This window comes from Malania oleifera, chromosome 10 (assembly GCF_029873635.1).
Source record: "Malania oleifera isolate guangnan ecotype guangnan chromosome 10, ASM2987363v1, whole genome shotgun sequence".
Classification (NCBI taxonomy): domain Eukaryota; kingdom Viridiplantae; phylum Streptophyta; class Magnoliopsida; order Santalales; family Ximeniaceae; genus Malania; species Malania oleifera.
In genome coordinates, this window is record NC_080426.1 from 89,976,597 (window position 1) to 90,000,543 (window position 23,947).

The window sequence follows — 23,947 nt, forward strand, 5'->3', positions numbered from 1 at the left end:
TCTGGGGGTGAAAAGCAATGCTGAATGTTAATTGTGTACCCATAGCCTCCTGAAAAAAATCGTGAAGTAAATCGAGGATCCCTATTTGAGACTATGGATACTGGTACACCATGGACGTGAACTATTTCCTGAATATATATTTTTGCCAATTTATCCATGGAATAGTTGACTTTAATAGGGATGAAATGAGCAATTTTCGTCAAACGATCAATGATCATATAAATAACATTCAATCCCTGTCGTACTGGTGGTAACCCAGTTATAAAATCCATAGAGACATGATCCTATTCCCACTCTCGAATAAAGAGTGGCTACAACTATCCTGCTGGTCTCTGGTGCTCAACCTTAACCTGCTGGTACGTCAAACACTGCTGTACAAATTCGACAATTTCCCTTTTCATTTCACTACACAAAAAATACTCTCGCAGATCCCTATACATTTTAGTACTGTTGATAAGGACTGTGTATTGTGATCTATGAGCCTCTTCTAAAATCGTTCTTCTAATATCATTATCTATAGGTACACACAATCTGGTGCAAAACCTCAGAGCTCCGTCATCAGAGATACTGAACTCCTCTCCCTGACCATCCTGTACTCTGGCTATTACCTCTGCTAATTTTGCGTCATCACCCTGAGCGGCCTTAATCTTTTCATATAGTGTAGGCTGCACAACCAGGCAGGCAATAAATGCTTGAGAATTATCCTTTACCAATTCTATACCAAGTCTCTCCAAATCCATCAGGATCGAATGCTAAACCTCTAAAGCTGCCAGTGCTGGTCCCATTGATTTCTTGTTCAGAGCATCTGCTACCACATTCGCTTTCCCTGGGTGGTAATTAATAGTGTAGTCATAGTATTTAATGAATTCTAACCACCTTCTCTGTCTCATATTCAGTTCTTTCTAGGTAAATAAATATTTTAAGCTTTTGTGATCCGTGAAGATTTCGCACTTTCCACCATAAAGATAATGCCTCCAGATTTTTAAAGCATAAACCACCGCAACTAATTCTAACTCATGCACAGGATAGTTCTTTTCATATTCTTTAAGCTATCTAGTTGCGTAGGTAATGACTTTTCCATGCTGCATTAATACACATCCAAGACCCTTGAATGATGCATCACTATATATAACAAACCCCTTCTCCCCCTGATGGAATAGCTAGTATCCGAGCTGAAACCAACCACTGCTTTAACTCTTGGAAACTCTGCTTATAATCACTGATCCAATCGAATTTCACATTTTTCCTCGTAAGTCGTATCAATGGCCCCGATAATAAGGAGAAACCATCTACGAAGCGTCAATAATAGCCTGCCAACCCTAGAAAACTCTTGACCTCCTGGACATTTCCTAACCTTTCCCAACTCACCACTGCCTCTATTTTACTCAGATCAACTAATACAACTACCTTAGAGATCACATGGCTGAGAAAAGAAACCTGCCTCAACAAGAATTCACACTTCTTGAACTTTGCGTATAGCTTTCTCTCTCTCAATGTTTGCAATACCAGCCTCAAATGATACTCAGGCTCCTCAAAACTCCTCGAGTAGACTAGTATATCATCAATGATTATAACCACAAACTGGTCCAAGTACTGATGGAACACTCGATTCATTAAATCCATGAATATTGCCAGTGTGTTAGTCAATTCAAATGGCATCACTAAGAACTAGAAATGCCTATATCTCGTTCAAAATGTCATTTTTGAGATGTCTTCTGCCCTCACTTTTACTTGATGATAACCTGACCTGGGTCGATTTTAGACCCAAAAATTCTTGCAATTGATCTTTTAGTTCTTTTGACTTAGCCGGAGCCATTCGATAAAGTGCTTTAAACACTGGTGCTGACTCCGGTAGAAGTTCCACAGTAAATTTAACTTCACGGTCTAGTGGCAAACTAAGTAATTCTTCTGGAAATACGTCTGAAAATTTTTTGACCACAGGAATATTAGCTTGTTTCAGTTCTTCTTTTGGCAACTCCTTTATGTAGGCAACAAATCCCTGACAGCCTTCTGGAATCAGTTTCCTCACCTGAATAGTTAACACCAGCTGTGATGAAGAACGTACATGTGAACCAAGAAATATGTATTATTACTCACCTAGAGGTCTGAAAATCAATTCTTTCAAATGACAATCAATACTAGCATGATTAACTGCCAACCAAACCATACCTAGAATTATATCAAACCCCTGCATGTCTAATATCACAAGATCAGCTGACATAATTTTCCCTGAATGGTCACAGGAAAGTCCTTGAGTATTCTCCTACATCTCACCACTGATCCAGTCGGTGTAACTACAGCCAACCCAACATCCAACAACTGTGCCTCATACCCTGTTAACTTATCATACACCAATGAAATAAAAGAATGGGTAGCACCTGTATCAAATAAAAAAATAACTTTATATGAAAAAGCAATAAGGGTACCTGTGACGACGTCTCCAACAGTCTCGGAGTCTCCCGACGTCAATACATACACCCTCGCCGATGTCATGTTCCTCTGCTGACCTCCATGAGGCGCCTGATGACCACCCCGGTTCAGTCTAGGAGCTGGTGCATAATTCAACGACATCTGGCATGTTCAAGCCATATGACCAGGTCTTCCACAACATTAGCAGACATTCTCCCCTAATCGACACTCACCTGAATGTCTCCATCCACATCTGGGGCAAGTGGTATAAGGTTGTCCACTCTGAAATTCACTGTACTCTACCATCTGCCTCTGACCCCCACCGGATCTACCTCCTCTCCAAGGGCCTCGGTTGGACCCCACCTGACAACTCGACGGTGCGGTCCTCTTTTTCTGGTTCTGAATCTCAATCTTTCTCGGCAGACTCTCCTATGCTATTATGGCCCTGTCAACTAGCTTTGAGAAGTCCTGTATCCTTAGTACTGCCACCTGTCTATAAATATCTCGCCTTAAGTTCCTCTCGAACATCCTAGCCTTCTTTACTTCATCTGGAACAATATAAGGGCAGAAATGCAATAATTCAATAAATTTTTCCTCGTACTGCGAGACTGTCATCGAACCCTGGGACAAGCTCATAAACTCCTGTTCCCTAGCCTCTCTAACCAAGGAAGGATAGTATCTATCAAAGAACATACCCTAGAATTGAGCCCAGGTCATCGGCACTGGAATTACACTCTGCTCCTCCAATAGTCTAGTGGTCGTCCACCATCTCTCGGCCTCCCCTGTCAGCTTGTACATAGCATAAAGGACCCTTTGCTCATCGATGCAGTGAAGCACCGTAAAAATATTCTTTATCTCCTACACCCAATTCTCTGCAACCATAGGATCAGCCGCTCCTGAAAATGCTAGCGGGTTCATCTTCATAAATTTTTCTATCGTACACCCCTGAGCTGGAAAGGGACCTCCCTGCTCCCTGGAGCTCCAAGCAATCTCAGCCATAACTTGCTGAGCAACATTATGTAGCACAGCATCTGAATCCCCGCCGCCTGCACCAAAAGGCTCAGCTCCATCATCACCACTAGCGTGAGCGCTACAACCTCCTGGGTCCATCATGCAATATTACCAAATTATTTTAAGTATCTGAATCCTACAATACTATACTAACTAAATTACCCCTAACCTCTCATTACAAATGTAAGGTGGAGTCCTACCATAAGAAAATAGAAATCATCGATAGTTTACTATGGTTTTCCTGGAAATGTCACCCTAGGAAAATCACAGAAACCACCCCAAAATTCTACCCCCAAATTGCATAACGAAACCATAAATTCTCATCATAATTTTCTAATATCAACTTCACTGGTACCCTGTTCAACTCTTCTTAAGATTCCATTCCTGATTTTTGGTATTGTTTTCTACTGTACTCTAGAGTCTATAGAACCTAGTAGCCTAGGCTCTGATACCAACTGTAACGACCCAAAAATTACACAATTTTTTTTCCTTTTAAAATAGATGAATGATGAATTACTCTGATGCCCCTGCTATAACATCTCAGGTTCCAGAAGAGCATTGAGGTATTCCTGTACATAATAAACATACCTATGCAGTGGAAAACATAAAGTCATACATCCATATATATAAATACAATACCAGAATCCAGTGTTTCAAAACCATAGGTACTTCCTTACATTTCCCACCGATACCACCTACCTAAAACATAAACCTCAAAATACACTTACCCTATCAACAGAGTAAATAAAAAGGTCACTCTATCCGCGAGTCTGATATGCTCGCCCAACTGGATCACCTTAAAAATGTTAAAGTAATGGGGTGAGATGACGCTTGGTAAGTAGAAATATGCTATTACTAGTGTGGGGCGACTGAGTTGCATGAATACTATAATAATATCCAAAAACTGTATCAGCTGGTAAATTAATATAAAGTATAACTTGCATTCGTCGTAATTTAAAACATAATAGTATCATTTGAGTTTTCTATCATTCATACTGCTAATATCATACTATAATGCTGTAAATCTGTATATATACATAGCTATGACCTGGAAAATTGTATGTCATGATTTGACCCCTCATGACAGGGTTGTGCGGACTGTAGGCTGGACTTAACTCTGGTTGGCCTACCAGGCAAGTCACTATACTCTACCCTTCCTCAGTCCGGCCAAACTGCATCCACTCCTAAGCATGGAACTGTAAAAACTAACTTGTCAAATCGGGGCCCCTCAAACCAGAGTCCTGGGGAGACTGCAAGCTCTCCAAGCGCAGTTAACGGAATCCACATACTATCTGAGATATGTGGTTGCACTCTGATTTGTAAATAACAACGGTACCGTGCTCTGCTAACTGAATCTGTCTGAACTATTTCATCAAGGATCTTATACTGTATATATAGATATACTATTGTAATCTTTCTACTATTTTCATCATGTTTCCAAAATAACCATAACACTGTAAATTTGATCTGTATATACTATAACATCTGTATAACATATATGTAGTAACTAACTGTGATAAATGTATATCTGTCTGTAATAACTGACTGTATAATCTATAAATCTGAATGTTATGGTTTTAGGAAACATGACATTCTATAATAACTGTAACATGCTAGTCTGAAAACATATCTTTAATACTTGTTTGATAAATATCTATTTATATCCATAACTACTGTAAATTATGATATTCTGGGAAAAAATTATATAAAATCTATATTAGGCAAATATCAACTCAGGCTACACAAATATCAAAAACTCATATTCTGGAAAACTCGATAATAAACTGATATATATATAAACATTTATAACACTTCTAATAACTTTGCTAAAATTTCCTAGCATAGCATATTTCCCTTACTTAATTATGGAAAATCCCTTATTGTAACGACCCGAAGAATAATGATAATTAAATAATAAATAGGGAGGGCAATAGAAACAGAAACAGAAGGGGGTAGCAGACTTCGTCAACGAATGCAGGGGTTTCGTCGATGAGGGTTCTTCAGGATCTCGTCAATGAGGTCCCGTCTCGCCAACGAGAAGATACCAAGAGAGGATTTTTGGGAAGTTTGAAATTCGTCGATGAGGGTGCAGATTCGTCAACAAACTTTCTATAGGATTTGTCGATGAGGTGATGTGGCTCGTCAACAAATTTCGCAGTATAAATAGCCCTAAACTTAGTTTAATCGCAGAAAAATCAATGCAACTTTCCTCTCTCTCTCTCTCTCTCTCTCTCTCTCTCTCTCTCTCTCTCTCTCTCTCTCTCTCCCCCCCCTACGGTCTCTCCTCCATCTTTCTTCGATTTTGGTCCCATCAGATGTCAGATCGATGATCTGAGGTCACCATGATGCTCCTGGCGAAGTTCTCTCCAAGTTTATCGGAGCGGATCGTCGGTGGGATCGAGTTGAATTTCTTCCCAGAGTTAGGGTAAAACCTTTTATTCAATTTTTGGTCTTCTGGAAATCTTAGGAAATGATGGAGACAAAGAAATAATGATGTTTTGTTCTGGAAAATGTTGTTTTTAGGGTATTGAGTAGAAAGCCCTGTGGGTGTTGGACCAGTATACCATAGGGGCTTTCCAATAGTCAAGTAAGGGAAATATGCTATGTTAGGAAACTCTTATACGATTTCAGCATGAATTATATATTTTTATCAAATTATTATTCAGATTATATATATTTATTTACAGTTTCCAGAACTTGATAATATTAATATGTATTTGTGTGGCTTGAGTTAATAACCAAACAGTACTATATTTATAGAATTTGTGAATACCATGTCTATAGTTATTAGTAGAAATACCATGATATTTGCATGCTATAGAATGACGAATTTTTCAGTATATAGTATACTCAGAAATATGCATTTTTAGTAATTTCAGAATAATAGGTTTATTAGTTCCATAACGCCCCAATAAACAGATATTCAGACAGCAGTTCAGTTATACTAAAATCAAATTTTTAGTCAGTTTATTTAGAATTTCAGATAAATTTTATGGGGTCATGATTATTTTAGAAACTACAGTAAAAACAGTATATTACAGATATCAGTTACCTATATAGTATCAGACCCTGATGGATCAAACAGTAGAGCACGGTACCGTAACTACAGATATTCAGTTCAGAGTGCAACCACCTTACTCAGATAGTAAGTGGTATGAGGTCGATCGTGCCCACGTTGGGACAGGCTCTCTATCAGATATGGATTGAGGGGGCCGATCAGACGATCGAAGTTCAATTGACTTACCCTGGTCAGCTAGCCAGGATAGGTCCCACCTTTGGGCCACACAACCCTGTCATGAGGGGTTAAATCATGACATACAACCATCCAGGGAAATTTCTCATATATTATGAGTACTATCAAACTTTCAGAAATAGTAGTATTAATATAAAAAGTAATTTCATACAAATTGGCATGTTCAGTTATGTAGTTAATGGTTTTATTATACGTTATGTAATATCAACATTTTCAGATTCAATTATTCATATTATTCTTAAATCAGATTATTTTTACCAAACTATAGCTCAATAGCCACACCCTAGTAATAACATGTTTCGTCTTACTGAGCGTTGGCTCATCCCAGTGTTGAATTGTTTTTCAGGTGAACCAGCTAGGCAAGCGGAGCAAGCTCACAGGTAGGGGGCTGTTATACTGCCCTTTTTGAGAGTGAGTATTTTTGGGTAGCATGTTTTTGTAAACCCTTAGTATCAGTAAGGGTAGTTTGAGAAAGCAGTGATGATTGTATATTGTGGGTTGGTTTGACACTCTGGTATTGTATTATGTGTGATTTTAATCTATATGATTGACCTTCCGTTGTTTAGGTTAATGATTGAATTTAAAACTAGGGAAAAATATTTTATTTTATTAGCAGATCGTTTCACCTACTGTATCTGGTCCTACACCAGCAAGGTTCCCCACTCAACACCTTGAAAACAACATCTCTGAGAACAAAACTTCAGTATTTCTTTAATTTCTTCATTTTCTATAACTACAAGGAAGGCAAATACTAAATACAAACCTTACCTTGAATTTGGGATGAAGTTCAAGTCAGCCCCACCAACAATCCACTCCGGAAGATTTGGAGAGAACTTTCCCAGGGGCGTCGTGGTGGCCTTGGATTGTCGAACCGTTGAAAAACGAAGACAGAAATGAAGAGAGAAGGGGAAAGGGACGTTTAGAGAGAGAAAGAGGGTTTCCTGCACAGATTTCTTGTGAAAATTTGATTTTTGGGGTACTTATAGACCCGAATTCGTTGACGAGACACGTCATCTCATCGACAAGCCCATAAAGGAAGTTTGTCGATGAACCTGAATCCCTCATCGATGAATTTCAGACTACCAAAAACCCCCTCTCGGTATCTTCTCATTGATGAGACACGTGCCTACGTCAACAAACACCAGTAGAGTACTCATCGATGAAGTCTGCTTTCATCGACGAGACCCCCTTTGAGTCCTTTTAAAGATTTTACTTTCCCTATTATTTGCTTCCAATAATTTTCTGGGTTATTACAGGTAACCCCGATAAGAAAATCCATTTTTGGAGCTAACGGAGATTCTTTTTTGACATCAAAATCCTTCGTCCACTTAAATAGCCGAAATGAATTGCCTTCCATAGTTCTACCTTCCCTTGCCCACTTATGCACAAAATTATGTTCATTTTTCACATGTACAAGCATGTGGTAATCATCCATAACACTGATCGTTGGAATTTCCATCAAGCCCCACGTTTTCACAATCGATAATCGAATTTTATCAATAGATGGTCGATTCCTCAAAAATTCCATCACTAATGCAAAATGAAACTCTTCCTCAGCCTAACCATCTCCACTTCTAAGAAAATAAATCCCAATTCACCATTGATATTAACTAGCAATCTCTTAGGAATTTTGAACACAGGTATCTCCACTTTTTTATTCGTGGCTTGTGCATACGACTGCACTCCGGAACTAGCCTAGACGGCCTTCCTCATCGACGGTGAGGCCATCGGAGGGGGAACGAACCTTCCCAACCCCTCAAGGCACTGGCGAGCCGACGCCAACCAGATTAGGCTACAATATATGAAATAAGAGTTAGAGTTTTCTATATTGGAAAGAGACTGATCAGTATTTGTAGGTGTTGTTTGGTCCTCCTTCTCCTTGAGGCATGCAAGAACTCACCATTTAGAGATGAGAAAAACTTGCGTGCAGCGTGCAGTAGCGTTTGATTAGGACTTTCTATGACGTCGATGGTCTTCTGATTCAGAACTTCTGTGACGGCGATGGTCTCCTTCTTCAGTGGCATGCAACGATAGTAGCGGCGATGTCGGTGGTCTCTTTTTGGCGTGCGATGACGAGCATCTCTGGCAGCATGCAATGGGCTGCGACGGTGCTGGTAAGGAGTCCTAAAACTATTGTCGAGATTGTAGAAGAGAAAGAGCTACAACGAGTAGACAAGGAACAAGAAGGAGGACGGCGCTGGTGCTAAGAAGGGGGCACAGACTGGAGGGCGATCCGCGGCGACTCAGATGATAGCGGTGGCAGCGAGCAGTGGTGACGGAGACACCTACTCCTCCCCGAAATGCTTTGCGCACAGGTGGTCATGGAGGAGAAGACAACAAGCCTTTGTAGATTCGCCTTTGATGAGGCAGCATCCAGAAATGGAAGCTGCGACAGAGGCTACGAGCAGTTCGCCTTTGACGAGGCGGTGTCCAGCAATGATGGCTGCGATGGAGTTTCGAGGGGTCGCGAGCGAAACTAGGGCTTTCTTGTAAACCTCCTTTAACCTTGAGATATCTGCATCTTTCATCTAATAAAAATTTGAAGTAAATAAACAATGTTTTAGTATTTATGGATTACATTTATCATATGTTTGGGAGCATCAAGTGCAAATCTTAACTTCAAATTTGTATAAATTTTGACAAAATTCCATACACTTTTATATTGCATTTTGTTCACACAAATCTGAATCAACATCCAAATTCGAAGCTCCTAAACACATGTTTAGGCCATTAGTGATAACTTTGGAATCTGACCCTATGTTTGGGAGAGGCCTTAGATTTGAATTTCGTAAATTGAAAAGAAATATAATACAAAATCGTATTGAACTTTGTCTAAATACACACAAATTCAAATCTAGAGCTCTAGGACAAGTTTGCATGTTTATGCCCTGCTCCTCCACATTTAGAAACCTTTTTCTTTTTTTTTTCACATGAAAAAGATGCACACACAGAGCATATACACCACGTTCAAAATATTTGAACTCGTATTACATCTTAACTACATGAGTTTTTGAAGACATGTTGAAACTATAAAGTCGCAGCTAAATATGTACCAAACAAATACGATAAAATGTTTAGAGACTATTTTTTCTCTAAACAAAAAAAAAATGCCAAAAAAATGAATCTATATCTACTAGTGGAGGTCACTAGTTGACGAGTAGAGGGAACTAGTTGGCCAGTCGTATCAGGAATTGAACGCAACAGCGGAAAAATGGCTAGTTTTCAAAGTAAAATAATAATTTCTTCCCCCAACGGCTACATAACGGATACAAAGGGTTTTTAGCTATAAATACAAGCTAAAACAACTTGTAAAATGTTAGAAAAACTCTTGGGGAGCTTACTTGCTTATATTTTGATTTTTTTCTTATATTTCTTGCTCCATTTTTGAAGATCAAAGTTCTACTTCTCCTACTCTTTCATTTTGAAAAATCTTTTTGGAGAAAATCTTGGGGTTTATACAAGTAAGCTTTGAGCACATATTAAATTCATATATCTTACTTAAAGAGCTTCTTGTTCTTGAGATTTCTAAGGCCAATTTTATTTGAAGAAATCATTTTCCATATTTCTCCCACCCTCTCTTTTTGAAAATCTTCTTGGAGAAAATTTTTTTGTGTGTGTTGTTTAATTGTCTTGAGATTATATCCACTTTCATATATATATATATATATATATATATATATATATATATATATTGCTTGTGGGCCTTTTTTCTTTTTGTAATATTTTTTCAAAAATCAATTTCTCCCATATTCTTTATTTTGAAAAACCTTTTTGGAGAAATTCTTTAAGTTATTCAAGAGCTTTGAGCATATATTTAATTGATATATATAAAAAAAATATATATATATATATATATATATATATATATATATATATATATATATATATATGTAGACACCCTAATTTTTATCAGGTCATTTCAAAAATCCTAAGTCTAAATTTTGAGATTTGAGATTATGTTGATTAGCTAATTATTCCTAAATTCCTAAGCTTATAAATTGCCATGTCTTACTAAATCATATTCCCAAGTGTACCTAACTGAGTCGTTCTAAAATCATACCATTGAAAAGGTTGGGAATTGTGACGCCCCGATTTTTGTACAAATTTTTTTTCTAATAATAAGTAAATAATCATACGTCATCCATAACACCCACAAATCGGCCACGTCAACAATCCTACTATCATTCATACGACCCAACCCGCATTGGGTACCGGGTAAAAAGTTATTTTATCATACAACCTAACAGCGGAAGACATTATATACATATCAGTCATAATACAATATCCAGAGTATCAATATACACATATACACAATACTATCCCATACCCAAAACAATACAACCCTAATCCAAATTCACCCTGTATATCAGGGTTCCAGCTCCCTTTTATCATGGAGCTCTATCACCCGATCGGTCTCTATTCCCTGAAAATTTTTAGATAAATTTAGTGAGACACATTTCAGTAAGAAGGAATAAATTATTTACAATGTGTAGCCATATGAGTTCAATTATAATATACTTTACTTTTTAAATCATCATTTCATCTGAGAAAATACACTGATATACACATTCTCATAATCATATAGATATATAACACAAGCTTTTATAAGCTTTAAAAATCATTTCTCAAAATCAATCATTCCAATTCATTTTTACCTGCGAAGTTCCTAAGAATAGGAAAAATTACCTGCCCATACAGGTAGCTTCCCTCTGCCCTAACACGTTATGCAGCTTGGTATAACCACATCTGATACCTATCAAGGCACTCACCTTACTTAGTAAGCCCTTAGGCGGAGAGTTTCACTTCGCCTCAATTATATATGTTATTAACTCACACAGTTCATTTCTCATATTTAACATTCTTTATTTCTCAATTTCCATTCTTCCTTTCATTTCTCATTTTAACAATTTTCTCATTCTTTCATTTTCCATTTTCATTTTACTTTCCAGCTCATGAGTATCCTTGGTATCAAATACCAACATCGCGTCTATAACTCATGGCCACCCTGAGGATCTTTCTATCCACGCCATGCTTCCCCCATGGTCAAGGTTGTGTGGCCCAAAGGCTGGATCTAACCGCAGTTGGCCAACCTAGTTAGATCAAATATCATATCACATATCGCGTCTATAGTACGACTGGCCGGCCTATAACCCTAATCCGAACTCAGGGAGCCCAACAACCCTACAAAATGACATAGTCGACTGTTGTGCCACACGCTCCAAGAGTCCGTGTGGTTGCACTAACACCACTCGCAATAATACCGTGCTTAATATCATAACCATCCAACAGGCTTTACCACCATATACCCACAATCATTATGCGGTATTGACATTTTATCATTCATATTTCAAGTATTTCCACATTTTTCATTTTCATATTGCAAAATTAACATTGCAATATTTCATTTCACATATTCACATTTCAATATCAGTATTCTTAACACATTTCATCATTTAAATGATATTTTCTCAATTTATAATTCATCTCATCTCATACTATCATATATATATCTTATTTCACAATTACTCAATATTTCTCAAAACATATTTCCATATTTCACCTTTCTTCATTTTCTCAGAGAATACATTTTTTACACATTTCACTTTCATCATTTTCCCACATTTCAATTCTCATATTAAAACACATTTCAGTATCACATATTTCACAGGGTAAATCATCTAACTCAGTTTAAACATTTCTCAATATAAATCATATGCCACACAAATTTCATCTGATATTTATATCATAATAAATTTCAGGTAAAATAACATACGCCATTTTCACATATTTCTCAACCCATAATTTTCATAAAAAAGATTGTTATAATTTATTCATCTTACCTGACTTACTAAGAGTCTCATTAGGATTCAAATCCTACGCCCTTGGCGCCCGAAATTCAACTCCTGCAATTTACATTTTTTCCCAGATTAATTAACTAATTTCCTCCAAAACAATACTCAACTAACCTTCCCTAAGCTCTATATACCCCAAATTAATATTTAAACTATTATTTAACACCCCCACTTAATTTTCTGAATTTTGCTTGCGGGTCCCAAAATTACACTCGCGGTGCTCACTTGGACCCTAAATTTCAAAAATCTTACTTCAACCCTAGATGCTCAATATTTAGCATTTCTAAATTAATGCTAATTAATTAAAAATAAGCCCCTTAATAACCCCCGTATCCCAAATTTGGGGTTTTGGCCCGACACCCCCACAAGAATTTCGTCCCGCTAGACTTGTAAAGAATCATCCCTAGATTCTCATGGTGGTGTTCGTTCGTTAATTGGACTTATAATTTGTAAGAAATTAAAGAAAAAGGGGAAAATGACTTACCTTAGGGAATACGCCTACGCCGCTTCTACCACCGATCCGCTCCGCTAGAAATGACGGTAGCGGAGAATGGAGTCTAGTGGTATTTTCGGATTTTCGATCGGGCAAAAATCCATCATGAAATCGAGGAGAGAGGGAGAGAGAATGAGAGGAGAGAGAGAGAGAGAGAGAGAGAGAGTTCAGAGCTACGCAGGATGCTTAAAAGAAAAGAAAAGAAAAGAAAAGAAAGAAGAAGAAGAAGAAGAAGAAGAAAAAGTAATCCTGAAGCTTCCAGCTTCAGGATATAATAATAATAATAATAATAATAATAATAATAATAATAATAATAATAATAATAATAATAATAATAATAATAAAATATTTAATTAATATTAATAATAATATATTTTATTAATAAAATAAAAATAAATTTTATTTAATTAATTTTTTTCTTTTTTCTAAAAATCCAATTAATTAATTATTTAATTATTTTTTTGGGGAGGAATTAATCCACTAATCTTCTATATCCCTTTTTGGGGTTATTACAGGAATTGTTAAGTTGCCCCATCAAAATTGGGTTGTTGAAATTTTAATTCAATTTCATATAAGGTTGGGAACCCTAAGTTGATTACCTACTTGATCTGGCTCTTAAGTGCCAGATTGTCTTAAGACCAATTTTTGAAATCTAAGGAATGATCAGATAAAATTGGTTTTGAAGCTTTGATGAAAAATGCACTTTATTAAAAAAGGGGGCACATGCCCAAAGTAAAAGTAACAAGAGGGAGGCTGCAAAGGCATCATAGATACTTATAGAAAAAGATAACACAGGAATGTGCACATACATTATAACTGAAGGAAAATACAGGGAGATAAAAAAGGAAAAGATAGAAGAAAGTACAAATACATTCAAAAAATACAGAGTATTACAATAAATATAGGAAAATGAAAATTAAAAATAGAGCCAATCCTCGGTTGTCAGCTGGAAGAGTAGGAAGCATCTCCCAAAGCCACCTGTTCACAACATGGGAATCAACAAGTCAGATAGTTACTTAATAAAATTCAAAAAAATAAAATGAAAGATAAAAAAGAGAATGTGCACAGAGTTGTTAGAAATGGCTAGTTGATTCCCTCCCGGGAATAAAGGAACAAACTACTAAGGGGAAACTGATTTTAGAGAAGCCTTTGGCTCTAATTTGAGCTACCCAGACCCCTTATAAATAGGGACTCTCGCATAGTGCAAAGGGGGGGGGGGGCCATCAGAGAAAAGGGGGGCATGAAAGAGAGCTTTATAAGAGAAAAGAGGGAGCATTAGAGAGTGTTCGACAATAAAATTAAGAGAAGCACAGAGAGCAATAGCAAAAGGTATTAGCACAGAAGGAGGGAAGGAAATTGAGAAAAGTTCCCTACCAATTCTCAAAGTTGCAGAGATTCCGGAATATGGGAGCTAATCACTCAGAGCCCATACTCTCCAAAACCTAAAAACAGAGCTCAGAAGGCCAATCCAAAAACCTCTAGAAGGGCAGACACCCACAGACCTACCCCCAAGAGAAGAAGACCAGAGGAGAGAGAGGTTAAAAGTAAGATTAATGACTTTCCTCCCTATTTTCTACATTTTACATGCACTGCGAATGGAAACTATGGTTGCAGGTGTCCCTATTTGAGCTTCGGGTTCATGCTCGAACCTGAACCCAACCACTGAAGCTGATACCTCCTAAAATTGAATTAAACCGAACCAGGTTCTTTTGAAACCCATTTGAATCAGACCTAAACCATTCTCCCTTTGACATGGTCCAACCCATTTTCAAAGGCAGCCCAAGTCCCCGCTTGTGAGTCTCGAACCCACTTTTAAAATACCTTAGGCCCAACTTCCATCTAGTTTCAAAACTCGGGCCTCGAAGCCCCAAAATAATCTTCTAAACCCAAGCTCATACCCATTTTTAAACACCCCAAGCCCAACCTTCATCTTAAAATCAATCAGGCCCATACCCATTTTTAAAAGCCCCAAAGCCTAACCTCCATTTTAAAATCATCCAGACCGGTATCCATTTTTAAAAGCCCCAAAGCCCAACCTCCATTTTAAAATCACTCAAGTTCGTACCCATTTTTAAAAGCTCAAGCCCGACCTTCTTTTAAAATACCCAAGCCCAAAACATTTTTTTTTTTTTAAATTGGAGCCCAAAACCCAAACCCAGCCAAAACCCTAAGCCCATAACCCATCAAACTCCAACCCAATACTTTTAAAACCCTGAGCCCCACTCGGAGTACCTCTGTGACGACCTTCTCAATTTCCATATTTTTTTTCCTTTCATAATATAATACAATATCAGAAAGCTCAGCAGATCATAATCCACCTGGACCGGTGGGTACCGAGGATATATCAAAACATATAATGGAAGCCTAAGCAGTAGGAAACATAAAATCATAATAAGATACAAAATCATCCATCACAATACCAAAGTTACTATAACTATTGTATTTATATACACACAATGCACAACCCAAAAGATATCTTAGGGCTATCCCACAAAATAGATCTGACCCTATCAAAACACTTAACCCTTCTAGAAGGGCAGATCAATAGTACTAGATTAGCAAGACTTTACCTGCTCTCCTATCAGGGGCTCCTGAAATGTTTATAAAATTTTGGGGTGAGACACCTCTCAGTAAGGGAAATAAACTAATACTAGTGTGTGGCAACGTGAGCATTTCCATGATATATATATATATATATATATATATATATATTTATATATATAATCATTTACATAAACATAGCCAGTAAAACTGTATATCTCATTTCTAGAAAAACATGTTTACCCATTTCAAAGCAGAATATAATGGGTTTCTACAAGCATAATTTATCTCATATTATAACAATGATACGAAAACAACCCTGGTAGGTTAGCTGACTGTTGTCATGTATTACCCCCACATGACTGGGTTGTGTGGCTCGAAGGCGGGACCTAATAATGGTTGGCTGACCACTGTCAAGTCAAAAGTACAGCCTGTAAGTCCGATGGGTTTGCTAGACTTGGTCCATACACCAAGGTGCTCACACACTTCTTAAAAACCACATCGACCATCCAATCTCACACCACTCCGTACAGTAGCATTAACACAGATATCATGATCATGATGACCATGGACACGTAGCAGCGGTACCGTGCAAGTGCTAGCCTAGACCAAGCCAACCAGGTTCTGATATTATATAACATGTACTGAAACTGTGATACATGGATATTTCATACCATTAATTATCAAATCAATCATATCATTTTTCATATATACGTATATCATGAAAATCATCGCCGTATGCTGATATTTCACATTTTACCATAGCTTGGCCCGTACGCCAACAAATCATATCCATAGCACAGCCCGTACGCTAGCAAATCATTTCCATAGCTTGGCCTGTACACTGGCAAATCATATCCATAACATAGCTCGTACGCTGGTAAATCATTTACATAGTTCAGCCCGTACGCCGACAAATCATATACATAGCATGGCCCATTCGTCAGCAAACATATAAAAATCTCAGCCTGTACGTCAGTATTCCATTATAAAAACTCATATCTTTATCATATTCCCAAAAAACAGTATTTCATATTAATTTCAACTCATGCCACACGAAATAGGTTTTTCATATATTTAACATACCATCATTTTCAGCAGTATTTCCCAAGTATAAAACATATATAAATATATTTATTTTCCTAAGGTCAAATGTTGTAATAATATACATATTTTTCATAAAATACTAGCTTAGTTTATCCCCTTACCTGATTCTTGAAAAGCCCTTAAGAAAATATGTCCTGCACTCGCAGGGTTCCTTACTCAACACCCTGAAAATCACATCTCCCAGAATTAAAGTTCAATATTTCTACGCGCACTATGCTTCCTAGAACTGTCAAGAAACCAAATACTGAGTAGAAAGCCTCTTCCTAGAAGGAGGATAAATCGAAGGATGAGAGAGAGAGTGAATTCTGCGCACAAATGAGCTGAAAAATCACGTTTAGAACTATTTATACCGCGGGATTCATCGACGAGTCGCATCACCTCGTCGATGAGTCTTGTAGAAAGTTTGTCGATGAACCTAAACCCTTATCGACAAATTTCAGACTTCCAAAAATCCTCTCTCGGTATCTTCTCTTCGACGAGACGAAACTTCGTTGACGAGATCCTGAAGAACCCTCGTTGACGAGGCTTGGAAAATTTCTTAAGATTATCCCATCCAAAATGCAACGCTAGATGCCTCCTTCTGTTCCTGTTTCATTTCCCTTTCTTTTTATTATTTAAATATTATAAATTCTTTGGGTCACTACATTCTCCCCTCCTTATAAAATTTCGTCCTCGAAATTTATCGTTCTCGCAACTCACTATTCCTTAAAACAAAGCAGTCTACTTATTTTATTACTTACCCTCACTTATGGGAGAGGAATACCATGGTTACATTCCGAGTCTTGGGATACAAAAGAAAAAATTCTCCCAAAACTAAAATATCACTTACTAATTAAACCTTTACATGTACCTGCAAAAGAAATACTACCTAACTACTTACATTTTACCCGATTAGACTTCATGGAATAAGTGCGGATACTTCTGTTTCATCTACTCCTCAGATTCCCAAGAAGCTTCTTCTACCACATGATTCCTCCATAAAACATTTACTAGAGGAATCTTTTTGTTACGTAACTATTGCACCTTCCTATCCAGATTCTATACTGGTACCTCCTCATACACTAGTGAATCACTGAGCTCTAATTCATCATAACTGATGATATAAGAAGGATCTGTGATGTATTTCCTCAACATAACAACATGGAATACGTCGTGGATCCTGGACAACATAGGTGGAAAAGTTAGCCTATAGGCAACCGACCCCACTTTATCTAAAATCTCAAATGGACTGATAAACCTAGGGCTAAGTTTACCCTTCTTGTTGAACCTCATAACCCCTTTCAACGGAGCTATCTTAAAAAATACGTGATTAACCACATCAAATTCTAGATTTCTGCATTGATTATCAACATAACTTTTCTGTCGGCTCTAAGTTGCAATGATTCTGTCTCTGATAAGCCGAACCTGTTCACGCACTTGCTGAACAAGCTCTGGTCCCACTACTCGTCACTCACCCACTTCATCCCAAAATAAAGGAGATCAGAACCTCCTACCATATAGAGCTTCAAATGGTGCCATGCCGATGTTGGTCTGATAACTATTATTATACACAAATTCTACCAATGGCATGAACTGAGTCCAACTACTCTCAAATCCAATACACATGCTCGGAGCATATCCTCCAATATTTGTATCATCCTCTCAGTCTGTCCATCTGAGTGAGGATGAAATGTCATGCTAAACGATAACTGAGACCCTAGAGCTTCCTGCAAGCTCCTCTAAAAAGGTGACGCAAAACGCGGGTCTCGATCTGACACAATCGATACTGGCATCCCATGAGAACGAACTATCTCCTGAATGTAAATCTTTGTCAAATGGTTAAAGGAGTAGCTGATCTTGATAGGTAAGAAATGGGCAGTCTTAGTCAAATGGTAAACAATCACCCAGACGGCATTCTAGCCGTGCAACGCCATCGGCAGTCCTGACATGAAGTCCATAGGTATATGATCCCACTTCCACTCTGGGATAAATAATGGCGGTAACTGCCTTGCCGGCCTCTGGTGCTCAGCTTTTATTTACTGGCACGTCAAACACTGCACTACATATTCCGCAATCTCTCTCTTCATACCACTACACCAGAACGAATCTCGCAGATCCCTGTACATTTTCGTACTACCAGGATGAATTGTATACAAAGATCTGTGAGCTTCCTCTAAAATAGTCTTTCTGATGTCAACATCGGTAGGAACACATAACTTGGAATGGAACCGCAAAGTTTCGTCATCTACAACACTGAATTACTCCCCCTGACCACTCTGCACTCTGTCCATCACCTCTACTAATTCTGGGTCTTCTCTCTGAGCAGCTTTAATCCTCTCCTGTAAAGTAGGCTGCACTACTAAACTCGCCATGTAAGCCTGAGAACCACTCTCAACTAATTTGATGTCGAGTCTCTCAGATCCATCATAATCGGATACTAGATCTCCATAGTTGCCAATACTGATTCCCTGGACTTCGTGCTCAACGCATCAGCTACCACGTTTTCTTTCCCTAGGTGATAACTGATAATACAATCAAAATTCTTAATTAGCTCCAACCACCTTCTCTGCCTCATATTTAATTCCTTCTACGTGAAAAAGTACTTCAAACTCTTGTGGTTGGAAAAGATTTCACACCGCTCGCCGTACAAAGAATGCCTCCAAATCTTCAATGCGTGTACTACTGTAGCCAATTCAAGATCATGGGTAGGGTAGTTCTTTTCATATTCTTTCAACTTCCTGGACACATACGCCACCACCCTACAATGCTGCATCAATACACAGCCAAGTTCCTTCAAGGACGCATCATTGTAGATAGTATAACCCTCACCCCCTGATGGGATGATCAGCACCGGCGCTGTGACTAGCCTTTGTTTCAAATCTTGAAAACTTTGCTCATAACCGTTGTCCCACTCAAATCTAACATTCTTCTTAGTCAGTCGTGTCAAAGGCCCCGATAACGCTGAGAATCCCTCTACAAAACGACGGTAATACCTAGCTGGCATCAAGAAACTCCTGATCTCCTGAACATTCCTCGGTCTAGCCCAATTCACAGCCACCTCAATCTTACTAGGATCCACAAAAATACCATCTCCAGGTATAACATGCCCCAGAAACATGACCTTCTCAAGCTAAAAGTCACATTTACTTAACTTAGCGTACAACTTCTTTCCTCAAAGCGTCTGCAGAACCTGCCTTAAGTGCATCTCATGCTCCTCATGGCTCCTCGAATAAACCAATACATCATCAATAAACACAACAACAAACTGATCTAAATATGGATGAAAAATCCTATTCATCAAATCCATAAATATAGCAGGAGCATTCGTCAGACCAAATGGCATAACAAGAAACTCGTAATGCCCGTACCTGGTCTTGAAGGCCATCTTCGAGATGTCTTCTGCTTTCACTTTAACTTCATGATAGCCAGATCTGAGGTCAATCTTTGAATACACCCGTGTGCCCTGGAGCTGGTAAAATAAATCGTCTATATAGGGTAGAGGATATTTGTTCTTGATTGTCACTTTATTAATCTTCCTATAATCTATACACATCCTTATAGACCCGTCCTTCTTCTTCACAAATAAAACTGGAACTCCCCATGGAGATACACTGGGTCGTATGAAGCCCTTATCAAGCAGATCTTGCAACTGATTCTTCAACTCTGTTAATTCCACTGGCGCCATCCAACATGGTACTTTAGAAATCAGCGCCGTACCTGGAAGTATATCAAAAAGGAAATCTACCTCACGATTGGGTGGCAAGCTTGGTAACTCATCTAGGAAAACATCTGTAAACTCCTTTACTACAGGCATGTTAGCAAGTTTCAATTCATTCTCTAACACCTCCTTTATAATAACCACAAACCTCTAGAAACCATTCAGCAAAAGTCTCCTAGCCTGGGTAACTAAAACTAGTTGAGGCGGGGATTGCACTTGCGACCCTACGAACTTGAATTTTGCTTTCCTCGGAGGTCTGAATATCACTTCTCGTGCTTAGCAATCTATGCTGGAAAAATTAGCTGCTAGCCAATCCATGCCAAATATAACATCAAACTCGTGCATGTCCAACACTATCAAATCAGCATACAAAGTCTTTCCTTGGATATCAAGTGGACAACCTCAGAGCACCTTACTACACCTCATTGCTAACCCATTCGATGTAGATACCAACAGTTCAATGTCTAACAACTGTGTTTCTGCCCCATATAGTCTAGTGCACCTCGAAGACACAAATGAGTGTGTGGCACCTGAATCAAACAAAGCAATAACTTTAAAAGAAAGCATAACAACCATACTTGTGACCACGTCACTCGCCGTATCAGTGTCACCTAGTGTCAGCGCAAACACTCTGGTTGGAGCTGTATTCCTCTACTGGCCCCCACATGGCGCCTGGTAACCTCCTCGGTATGGTCTAGGAGTTGGAACTGCATCTGGTGGGGTAGGGCAGTCTCGCACCATGTGCCCTGGTTTGTCACAGTGATAGAAGACCACTCTCCCTAGTGTCTCCTAGAAGACCCTGGTTTGTCGCAGTGATAGAAGACCCAGCAATGCCTGACCCTCACGTCCTCCAGTCTCCTGTCTCCGTCCTCTGCCATGATTTCCTCTCCTCCACAGACCCGGTCTATGACCCTGCTGATAACTTGTGGATGCAGATCTCTTCCTCTATCCCTACTCCTCTGCATTAAGACGCTCACCAATTTCTACCAAGGCTGCCCTGTCGACTAACTCAGGAAAGTCCTGGATCTACAACACCACAACTTGCTTGAATATACTCCCCCTTAAGCCTCTCTCAAACTGCCTCACTTTCTTCACCTCATCAGGGACAATGTACGGGGCGAAATGAGAGAGTTCGATGAAACGCGCCGCATATTGCTGAACCGATAACTGTCCCTACTTCAGACTCAGGAACTCTTCCACTTTAGCCTCCCTGACAGTAGCTGAAAAATATCTATCGAAAAACAACTCCTTAAATCGGTCCCATGTCATGGCTATCGGAGTCACCCTCTACTGCTCCAGCAGTCTCACCGCAGTCCACCACCTCTCGGCCTCTCCCGTCAGTCTATAGGTGGCAAAGAGGACCCTCTATTCCTCAGTATACAGCAACACAGCCAAGACTTTCTCAGTATCCCACATCTAGTTCTCAACAACTATATAATCGACTCCTCCCGAAAAGGTCGGAGGGTTTATCTTCGTGAACTTCTCAATAGTGCACCCATGGCTAACTGACGAACCACCCTGCTCCCTTGAGCTCCTAGCGATCTCAACCATAACCTGCTGAGCCATGCTACGTAATACCACGTCAGAGTCGGTTCCAGTTGCACCTGATGGTCCTCCTGCTTCATCATTGCCACTCACATGGGCACTACTTCCTCCTGGATCCATCCTGAAAAATAACAATTGCAACTCAGTAATCCTATCCTCTTATCTCAACACTCTCAACTTATTTTTAATCTCTAGTAATACATTCTAAGAACACAACCCGACAATAGCTTACTATGGTTTTCCTAAAATCGTCACCCTAGGAAAAACATAGAAACTACCACGAAAGTCCTGTCTTTAGACTATAGAACAACCTTAAATCATTCCTATACTCTAGTATCGTTTCCGCTGTATTCTAAAGTCTACAGAACCTAGCAACCTAGGCTCTGATACCAAACTATGACGACCTTTTCAATTTCCACATTTTTTTTGTTTTATAATATAATACAATATCACAAAGCTCATCAGATCATAATCCTCCTAGACCCGTGCATACTAGGGATATATCAAAACACATAACGAAAGCCTAAGCACCAGGAAACATGAATTCATAATAAAATACAAAATCATCCATCACAATACTAGAGTTACTATAACCACTGTATTTATATACACACAGTACACAACCCAAAAGATATCTTAGGGCCATCCCACAAAATACATCCGACCCTATCAAAACACTTACCCTTCTCGAAGGGCAGATCAACAATACTAGATCAGCGGGGCTTTACCCGCTCTCTTATCAGGGGCTCCTGAAATGTTTATAAAATTTTGGGGTGAGACACCTCTCAATAAGGGAAATAAACTAATACTAGTGTGTGGCAACATGAGCATTTCCGTGATATATACATACATACATATATATATATATATATATATATATATATATATACACATAAACATAACCAGTAAAAATGTATATCTCATTTCTAAAAAAACATGTTTACTTATTTCAAAGCAGAACATAATGGATTTCTACAAGAATAATTTATTTCATATCATAAAAATAATACGAAAACAACCCTAGTAGGTTAGCTGACTATTTTTATGTATTATCCCCACATGACTAGGTTGTGTGGTCCAAAGGTGGGACCTGACAATGGTTGGCCGACCACTTCCAAGTCAAAAGTACAATCTATAAGTTCGATGGGTCTGCCAGACTTGGTCTATACACCAGGGTGCTCACACACATCTTAAAAACCACATCGATCATCCAATCTCACACAACTCTGTACAGTGACGTTAACACAGATATCATCATCATGATGACCATGGACACATAGCAGTGGTACCGTGCAAGTGCTAGCCTAGACCAAGCCAGTCAGGTTATGATATTATATAACGTATACTGAAACTGTGATATATGGATATTTCATACTATTAATTATCAAATCAATCATATCATTTTTCATATATACGTATATCATGAAAATCAACGGCCCGTACGCCGGTATTTCACATTTTACCATAGCTCAGTCCATACATTGGCAAATCATATCCATTGCACAACCTATACGCTGACAAATCATTTCCATAGCTCGGCCTATACGCCAACAAATCATATACCTAACACGACCCATACGCTGGAAAACATATAAAAATCTCGGCCTGTACGTCGGTTTTCCATTATAAAAACTCATATCTTTATCATATTCCCAAAAAATAGTATTTCATATTAATTTCAACTCATGCCACACGAAACAGGTTTTTCATATATTTAACATACGATCATTTTCAGCAGTATTTCCCAAGTATAAAACATATATAAATATATTTATTTTCCTAAGGTCAAATGTTGTAATAATATACATATTTTTCATAAAATACTAGTTTAGTTTATCCTCTTACCTGATTCTTGAAAAGCCCCTAAGAAAATATGTCCTACCCCCGCAGGGTTCCCTACTCAACACCCTGAAAATCACATCTCCTAGAATTAAAGTTCAATATTTCTATGCGTACTATGCTTCCTAGAACTGTCAAGAAACCAAATACTGAGTAAAAAGCCTTACCCTGGATTTGGCATGGTTTCCACCTCAGCCCCA

General features: G+C 38.5%; 1 pseudogene; it reads left to right on the forward strand.

The window, feature by feature from the left end:
• The first annotated feature begins 8,715 nt into the window (after positions 1 to 8,715).
• LOC131166772 (ATP-dependent zinc metalloprotease FTSH 8, chloroplastic-like) overlaps positions 8,716 to 23,947 on the forward strand; it is a 58,555-nt pseudogene continuing 43,323 nt past the window's right edge.